Source organism: Scyliorhinus canicula, chromosome 15, assembly GCF_902713615.1.
Source record: "Scyliorhinus canicula chromosome 15, sScyCan1.1, whole genome shotgun sequence".
NCBI lineage: Eukaryota > Metazoa > Chordata > Chondrichthyes > Carcharhiniformes > Scyliorhinidae > Scyliorhinus > Scyliorhinus canicula.
Genome location: NC_052160.1, coordinates 133074072 through 133083296, shown reverse-complemented (window position 1 = coordinate 133083296; position 9225 = coordinate 133074072). Strand labels below are relative to the sequence as shown.

Below are 9225 nucleotides of genomic sequence, written 5' to 3'. Positions count from 1 at the left end.
TCATATGTAAGCCAGACCAGGCAAGGAAGGTAGATTTTCTTCCCTAATGGGCATTAGTGACCAAGATGGGTTTTGCCAACCGTTATGAGGCTAGCTTTCATAACAGATTTTATTAATGTCATTTAAATTCCACCAGCTGCCATTAATCTGCTTTCTCTGGATTACTGGTTCGTAGCCATGGATACGACACCACTGTTTCCCCCTACACAGCCTCTGTGAGGAGCCAGCAAGTTGTAAGGGGTTAACTGAAAGGGAGTCTGTTGTCGATTGTCTCGAGAACAAGAGTCAGAGAACTGCCTCGTTAGTCCCTTTGCAATGAGGACAGGCATTAACAACACAATGGTGTGCGTTGGTGAGGTATTTCATTGTAATTGTTGACCTCCTGTTTGGCGGGCAAGCAACATAAGGTTAACGGAATGCTTATTTTCTGGGTCTAGAAGTGATACCTCTTTAAAATTGGGAAACATTCTGAAGCAGGACGGGTTTTTTCCCCGGGGGGAGGGGGGGGGGGGGGGTGGGGGGGGGAGAAGGGAAAGGAGATGGTGCAAGGGGTTAACCACTGCAGCCCTCCACACGAGGTAGCCATTTCCTCTCATAATCTGCCCTTTCATCATCGCAGGAGCAGATCGCATGCTGCTTAGGTCCCAGAGCGGTACGTGGCTGCAACAAATCGAACGCGGCGAACATTCCTTTCCAGCTCCTGAGCAGCTGAAATGGAGACAAAGAATGAGCGGAATGCAGCTCACAGGCAGAACGAGCTCAGGAAACTGGGATATTGAGAGAGAGCAGACAGAATTCCATGGATTTCTGCAGGCCTGTCGGACAAAATTGATGGAGTTTACTTTGCACTAACTCAAACACGGAACAGAAGATTGGTATCTTAGTTTTCTCTAGCAAGGAGCTCAGATTGGATAATAATATGAAATATTGTTTTAATTGCTTGATCTGTGGCCAGGCAAATAATCTGACAAATTGTTAGAATTACCCTATATATATATTATAAATCGGATATACACATATAGATATACATACACATCTATATATAATTCATATATATGACTTAGATTTCTCTTAACAGCCTCAGCTGTTCTGAATGATCAACTTCTAGGAATGTTCCGATTAGTTAATGTAATGTATTTTGGGATACTCAATGTTGTTGAATTGTGTTATACACTTTCTCAGATGGAGCTGCATCTTGTGTGTCTTCGAGATATCTCCCAAGTGTTGATGGAATGCTAGGAAGCGCAGTGATTTCTGTGGACTGCTGCTTTGCAAGATCCCATGAACGGCATTGAGGTGAATGGTCAGTTAACATGTCAATGATATATCTTGGAGCACAAGTTTGCAGGCACACACACACTGGGGGGCTCCGAACAGTTTAGTTACACTTGTTCATTGACAGGAGCCTTGGTTATTCACGGTTGGAGGAAGGAGAGGGTTAATTAAGCCCACGTGCCTTAGCCCAGAGTATTGCATCATTTCTCTTTGCCTCTTCCCTTCTGCTCCATGTGGCTTCGTCCCTTCCTATCTCGGTAGCCTCTTCCTAACCCCAGCATGCCTCTGAGGTAATGGCGTTCCCTCCATTCCAGCCACTTGCAGATCCCCAATTTTAATGACTCCACCACTGACAGCCGTGCCTTCACTTGCCTGGGACCCTAAGCTCTGGAATGCCCTCCCTAAACCTCTCTGTCCCTCCTACTCTTTCAGGATGCCCCTCAAAACCCTCGTCTCTGACCAGGCTTTTGGTCACCTGCCTAATACCTTCTTGTGTGGTTCAGTGTCAAATGTTGTTTGATTATACCAATGTCAACAAGGCTATATCAAGACATTGTCGTTGTTGTTGTGGGTGTAGTACTGTGTAGTAGGGTAGAGCAGGTTTAGGTGTCAAAGACAAGAGGCAGCGTGGCCAATGCTTACCGAACCCAACACTCAGCCCAAAGTGTTCCACACTGAGAAACTCGATTCCTGTGCTCGTGAACACAACGCCCCAAATAATGGCAATCGTTTGTACTATTCGACCGACATGGTGGCACAGTGGTTAGCACTGCTGCCTCACAGCGCCGAGGACCTGGGTTCAATTCTGGCCTTGGGTGCCTGTGTGGAGTTTGCACTTTCGCCCCGTGTGTGTTTGGGTTTCCTCCTGATGCTCCGGTTTCCTCCCAAAATTCAAGGATGTGCAGGTGAGGTGGATTGGCCACGCTAAATTGCCCCTTAGTGTCCAAAGATGTGCAGATTAACTGGGTTAACAGGGATAGAGCGGGGGAGGGAGTGGGCCTAGGTAAGGTGCTCTGTCGGAGGGTTGGTACAGACTCGATGGGCAGACAGGCCTCCTTCTGCACTGTAGGGATGCTATGATTCTCACCTTTCCTCTCCAAGGCATACAAGGCTATGGGCCAAGTGCTTGAAAATGGAATTAGAATATTTAGGTTTTTGTTTTTGACCTGCGCATGTACGATGGGCCAAAGGAGCTTTTCTGTGCTGCAGACAGCTATGACCCTATGTCTCCTATAGGTACAGGTTCCACTCTTGATTTGGATTCTAAATAAGGATAGCCTGAGGCTATTGGGCACGGGGCCTTGGCTGACCCATCCTCTCCTTAGCCCAAACCTCTGAGGCTAAACGTGACATTTCCACCCCACCCTTCCGCAACCACAACTTCAGGTGCTATCTTATTTCAGTATAATTTATTGTCCCAGTGCAGTGCCAATTATCTAACAATATCTGTTTTGATTTACAAGTTACTTAATTTCAAGTGAATTCTTGGCCTCAGTTCTGTCGGTTAATGTCTCCCTTATGATGCCGCATGGTTTAGATAGTTAAACTTTGAACTTGCTCCATGCATAAAATTGCTTGAATTCCCTGGCTCCCGTTTTTACCTGAAGTCCCCATGGACACACACCAGATTATTCTTTATCATTCATTCGCTGGCAAGGCCAGCATTTACTGCCCATCCTTCATTGCCCGCGGGAAGGTGGTGATGAGACGCCTTCTTGAACCGCTGCAGTCCCTGTTGTGCAGGTACACCCATAGTGCTGGCAGAGAGGGAATTACAGGACTTTGACCCAGCGACAGTGAAGGAACGCCGATATATTTCCAAGTCGGGGTGGTGAGTGACTTGGAGGAGAACCTTCAGGTGGTGGGGTTCCCAGGTATCTGCTGCCCTTGTCCTGCTAGATGGTAGCGCTGCCTAAGGAGCTTTGGTGAGTTCCTGCCGTACATCTTGTAGATGGTACACACGGCTGCCACTGTTCGTCGGTGGTGGAGCGTTTGAATGTTTGTAGAAGGAGGAGCAATCAAGCGGGCTGCCTTGTCCAGGATGGTGTCGAGCTTCTTGAGTGTTGTTGGAGCTGCACTAATCCAGCCAAGTGGAGAATATTCCATCACACTCCTGACTTGTGTCTTGTAGATCATAGAATTTACAGTGCAGAAGGAGGCCATTCAGCCCATCGAGTCTGCACCGGCTCTTGGAAAGAGCACCCTAACCAAGGCCAACACCTCCACCCTATCCCCATATCCCAGTAACCCCACCCAACACTAAGGGCAATTTTGGACACTAAGGGCAATTTATCATGGCCAACCTACCTAACCTGCACATCTTTGGACTGTGGGAGGAAACCGGAGCACCCGGAGGAAACCCACGCACACACGGGGAGGATGTGCAGACTCCGCACAGACAGTGACCCAAGCCGGAATCGAACCTGGGACCCTGGAACTGTGAAGCGATTGTGCTATCCACAATGCTACTGTGCTGCCGTGATGGTGGACAGGTTTTGGGGGGGGCGGGGGGGGGGGGGGGTCAGGAGCTGAGTTACTCGCCATAAGATTCCGAGAGCCGCGGACCTGCTCTTGTAACAGTAAATGATGCAAAGGATACGGCTACAATTTTACCCATGGTATTGTCAGGAAATTGTTTGTCACGGAGATATAATATTCTCGTATACATTACATGACATTGTGTTAAAGTGGTGTGGCATTCCTGAATCTCTTTTTTTAACTAGATGTATTTTGTGTGTATTTTGTCACTCAGTGTCACCCTTCAGGTGTCACCCTCTAGGTGCCACTTAATGCTGTGTGTCTCATTCCTATATACTGAAATATACTTTACATTCTGCGCAGCTCTCGCACCAAACCATTAAACCCTGATTGACTTGACAGCAAATCTACTTTAAAGCGACTATGCCCTAGCAGAAGAACAATACATGGGGCTGGATTCTCCGATTTTCAGGCTATGTCTGGAAGATCTGTAGCGTTTTACGTCAAAAGAAGCGGCGGCGCCCCAGCACGGATCCTCCGACCGGTGAGGGACGAGCAGCCTTGCCGCGTAAAACGCCCTGTATCCACAACAAAATCAGCTGGAGAATTGCCGGGCCTGTGGCCGCGCATGCACACAGTGGCGACCTGCAGCGGTCACGCCGTACAACATGCCGCCGGCCGTGCGCGGACCTGACTTGTCAGATAGTGCCCCACAGGTGTCCACCCCCTCGCCACCCCGCCACCAGTCCCCCCAGCCCTCGCCAAAGCCCCCCCACCCCCAGCCAGAAGCACGGCGCCCGCCCGACTGTGACAGCGCTGGACACAGTCCGCAAGGCTGGGACCGCATGTCAACCGCACGGTCAGGAACTCGGCCCATCAGGGGCGGAGCATCGGGGGGAGGGCCTTCAGGTGATGTCCTGTGGCCGTCCCAGCAGACGTGCGGTGCACTTCCCAATGACACCATTTTGGAGGGAGCAGAGCCTGCGGAAACAGGTGCCGCTCCCGATTCCATCGTGAAAAGAGATTCCCCGCCTGATCGCTGATTATGGAATCAGCTTGGGAGAACAGAGAATCCCGCCCATCCGGCCTATTACATGGTATAGAATCCTTGGTGGGATTCTCCGCACCAAATTCTGATTCAGCACGCAATCGGGATTCTCCGTTTCGCCGGCTGACTAATGGGTTTTCCCATTGTGGGGCAGCCCCACGCCATTGGGAAAATTGGGCTGCCGGCAAAACGGAGAAACCCGACGGCGGAGAATTCAGCCCAAACTGCAGACCATCTCAACAACCTGGCTGGAGATCCTTCGATTAAAAACCCTCGAACCCCATCATCCATAACTCCCTAAAGCTGTACAGCCGCCTGAGATTCTCACTTTTTCCAATTCTGACTCCCTGGAAATTCCCGACTTACTTCACCCACCATTGGTGGCTGTGCCTTCAGGCTGTCTAGGCTCCCCTGTGCTCTCAGATTCCCTCCTTTCCAACCCTACGGCTTCTCAAAACCTACTTCTTTTGACCAGCCCTTCAGTCATCTAGTCAATGTTCCTGTTTTGTTACACCCCTCTGGAGTGTCTTGGGACATTTCTCCTACGTTTAAGACACAAATTGTCATTGTTAAAGCTTGCGTTGAAATGGTTAAATTCCAATTCCAGGGTCCCATAGGGGAGATATTGACTGAAACTAAGGCTGGTCACTCACTTCACGGGTTAAATTCATAGGGCAGCAGGGTTGCAGGTGTGGATCAAGTTTCAGACAGGGCATCAGAACCTGACACCCTGGAGACAATGAGAAATAATCTGACATTCCAATGACCACTCACACTGCAGCGACAATCCTATACGTTTGAACTCAGCAGGGGGTCATTGCCAGGTCAAGCTGGCGGACTTTGCTCTTGAGAATCTGACTACATAGTTTTGACTAAAAGCTGACATTGCAGTCCGTGTTTTTTTTTTCAAAAAAAGGGAGAAAAAATGAGTCTGGTTTTCAGAGACGGAGCTGCAGACACAGTCCGAAAGCAAAAGGCTACGATGGGAAAATGATTCTGGCCCATTCCAGACTATAGGATAGAACGCAGAGTGATCATTCTCTTTTGATTCAATGAAAATGAGTCACCAAAGGAGGATAAGGGGTGTTCAGTCGGGTTATTACGACAATCTGACAACTTAATTTTTTTTTCTTTGCTAGATGTCTGTTGCAGCTTCGAGTCATGGCTCTCCCCTCCGAGACGGAAAATTATGCTTGCGACTCGCGCTCAAGACTGGACGGGTGGTGTATCAATGGAGCAGTAAAACCGGAGGCTAATGTTCTGAGGATATGGGTTCAAATCCCACCATGGGAGCTGGTGGAATTTAAATGCAATTCATAAAATCTGTAATATTAAGCCAGTTTCAGTCATGGTGACTGTGGAACTATCTTCGATTGACATAAAAACGCATCTGGTTTGCTTATGACCTTGAGGGAAGGAAATCTGCCGCCCCCTCCCAGGTCTGGTCTGTGCTTGCCTCGTAATGGTAGCACAGTGGTTAGCACAATTGCTTCACAGCGCCAGGGTCCCAGGTTCAATTCCCGGCTTGGGTCACTGTCAGTGCGGAGTCTGCATGTTCTCCCCGTGTCTGAGGAGAACATGCGTTTCCTCCGGGTGCTCCGGTTTCCTCCCACAGTCCAAAGATGTGCAGGTTAGGTGGATTGGCCATGCTGAATTGCCCTTAGTGTCCAAAAAAAAAGGTTAGGTGGGGTTATTGGATTACAGAGATAGGGTGGAGGCATGGATTTGGATGGGGTGCTTTTTCAAAGGGCTGGTGAGGACGCGATGGGCCAAATGGCCTCCTTCTGCACTGTAAATTCTATGATTCTATGAACTGCCCTCCGAATGGCCTAGCAAGCCACTCAATTCGAGGGCAGTGAGGGAGGGGCAGACCAAGCCCATATCCCAAGATGAAATAAAAGGGAAACACTGGGGAACAATCGGCTGACACTCTAGTGCTGGTCTGAGGGAGGAACTGCACTCTCGGAGGAGCTGTGGGAGGGGCTGTTTAAACCTACCTTCCCATCTCTGGCAGGTGTAACAGATTCCACGGCATGGTTTTAAGATAGGCTAGGGGAACTCTCATTGGTAGAAAGGTTGAGAACCAGAGGACCCTAAAATAAGGGGAATAGCAAAGGTAGCAACAGAAGGAAAATCATCTTTACTCAGCTAGGATCTAGACTGCGTGGTCGAGGCAGATTCAATCGTGGCTGAAGAGCAAAATTTGGGGCAAGGGCAAGGGACTGAGACTAGCTCTTGCAGCAGCACGGACTCAACAGATCAAATTGCCTCCATCCGTACTATGACCATTTCTGTGATTCCATCAGCTATTCCCTCAACCAACATCACTAAAAAAACAGATTATCTGGACACAATCACATTACTGTTTGTTGGAATCTTGCTGTGCATAAATTGACTGCCGCATTTCGTACAGTGACTACAATTCAAAATTGGCCGCAAAGTGGTTTGCAACATCTTGCGGTCGTGAAGGGGATGATATAAAGGTAAAGTCTATTTATCTGAAGGTCCTGGGCCCAGTTAAAATCAGCAGGGCCCAACTCAGAGTGGGTATCAAATCTTGGTCATTTAGTGTTCACGATTCATTAATCTAAGGAGGGAATTTCATGATCGACCTTTTCTCAATGTCTCTGTTTGCTGCCAACACCGTTTGTGCCCATTTGCATCATTTCCCTCCAGCATGTCATTGTGAGTGACAGAGGTCTGAACTTCATCCTGTAATCTGCGTGATACCTACCCTCTTCGTTTAGCTCCCTGGTTTTATTTCATGTTTTGGAACTAGAAAGGATTATTTTATTCAGAACAAAGTGCAATTCCCATTTTCACCAGATAATTTCCTCCAGCTTTATCTTTTTCTATGGCATGCACTCATTTCAAACAAGCGAGCAAAGGCTGGAGACTTTCTATGTGTAAAATCTGCATTCGAGCAGATTTCAATGTTCGTGTTTGTGAAGCTGCTCAGGCACCTGGACACAGCCGCATGGATGAGAAATGGAATTGGAATTTGGCGGGCTCCCTTACGGGAGTCATTCTCCTCACCCGATGTTTCTTGAAGCTCTGTCCCCGGTTGCTTCAATATGCCCAAGTTGGCCAAGATCAAGCCTGAGAGCAGGGCCTGAATTCTCCGGCCGTTCGCTGGCGATGGGATTCTCCGGTCCCCGCCGGCAGCCCCCCCCCCGCCCGCGGTTTCCCAACGGCATGGGGTGGCGCCAATGGGAATTTCCATTCCCATTCCCATTCCCAGCGAATGGCAGCCACCACCACCCCACTGAGAAACATGCAGCTGGGATGCCGTGGGCAGCACAGTAGCACAGTGGATAGCACTATCGCTTCACAGCTCCAGGGTCCCAGGTTCGATTCCGGCTTGGGTCACTGTCTGTGCGGAGTCTGCACATCCTCCCCGTGTGTGCGTGGGTTTCCTCCGGGTGCTCCGGTTTCCTCCCACAGTCCAAAGATGTGCAAGTTAGGTGGATTGGACATAATAAATTGCCCTTAGTTTCCAAAATTGCCCTTAGTGTTGGGTGGGGTTACTGGGTTATGGGGATAGGGTGGAGGTGTTAACCTTGGGTAGGGTGCCCTTTCCAGGAGCCGGTGCAGACTTGATGGGCCAAATGGCCTCCTTCTGCACTGTAAATTCTATGAATTCTATGAAAACCCGCCCCAGATGTAACTCCTTGTCAGCTTGGATCAAGTATGTCTCTTCTGTGGGAACCAGGAATTGGATTCAATTTGAATTTGAATTGTTTCTTGGAGCGAGCAAGGAGACTGATTATGGTCTTGCCCTGTCCACGCTGTGCACTCGTTTTGGAACTCTGAGAAAGGAATACCTTTGTTTTTTAAAGATTTATTATGCCCAGGTTGGCAACACACAAAATCTGCACCAATTTACTAAAAATTCAACGAGAATACTAAATACGTAGATCATGTTTTCTCTCACCTCAAATTTGGAACGGCGATTAAAATTTGTGCTTCTGTTTACTATTACATAGAACATAGAACATTACAGCACAGAACAGGCCCTTCGGCCCTCGATGTTGTGCCGAGCAATGATCGCCCTACTCAAACCCACGTATCCACCCTATACCCGTAACCCAACAACCCCCCCTTAACCGTACTTTTTTTTAGGACAATTTACGGGCAATTTAGCATGGCCAATCCACCTAACCCGCACATCTTTGGACTGTGGGAGGAAACCGGAGCACCCGGAGGAAACCCACGCACACACGGGGAGGACGTGCAGACTCCGCACAGACAGTGACCCAGCCGGGAATCGAACCTGGGACCCTGGAGCTAGTCGTCAGATTCAGCTTTCGGTTTTCTGTGCATGTGTAGACAGGTGTCAAAGACCATCTTGCGTTGGAAGGAGACATTCTGAAAACTGTTCCTCAATATTCCATAGGATATGTTGCTGAGGAATCCTAGTGATA

At 48.9% G+C, this 9225-nt stretch overlaps 1 long non-coding RNA gene across 3 annotated transcripts; it reads left to right on the top strand.

Annotated features, from left to right (window-relative positions):
- Positions 1 to 211: 211 nt before the first annotated feature.
- Positions 212 to 6136, top strand: LOC119978270. 3 transcript variants are annotated; one of them, XR_005463415.1, is made up of 3 exons: positions 212 to 352; positions 1183 to 1296; positions 5941 to 6136. It is a non-coding gene; the product is annotated as an uncharacterized LOC119978270 (long non-coding RNA). The 3 variants fall into 3 exon arrangements; XR_005463417.1 differs by having other exon boundaries at positions 1183 to 1303; XR_005463416.1 differs by having other exon boundaries at positions 212 to 357.
- The last annotated feature ends 3089 nt before the right edge of the window (positions 6137 to 9225 follow it).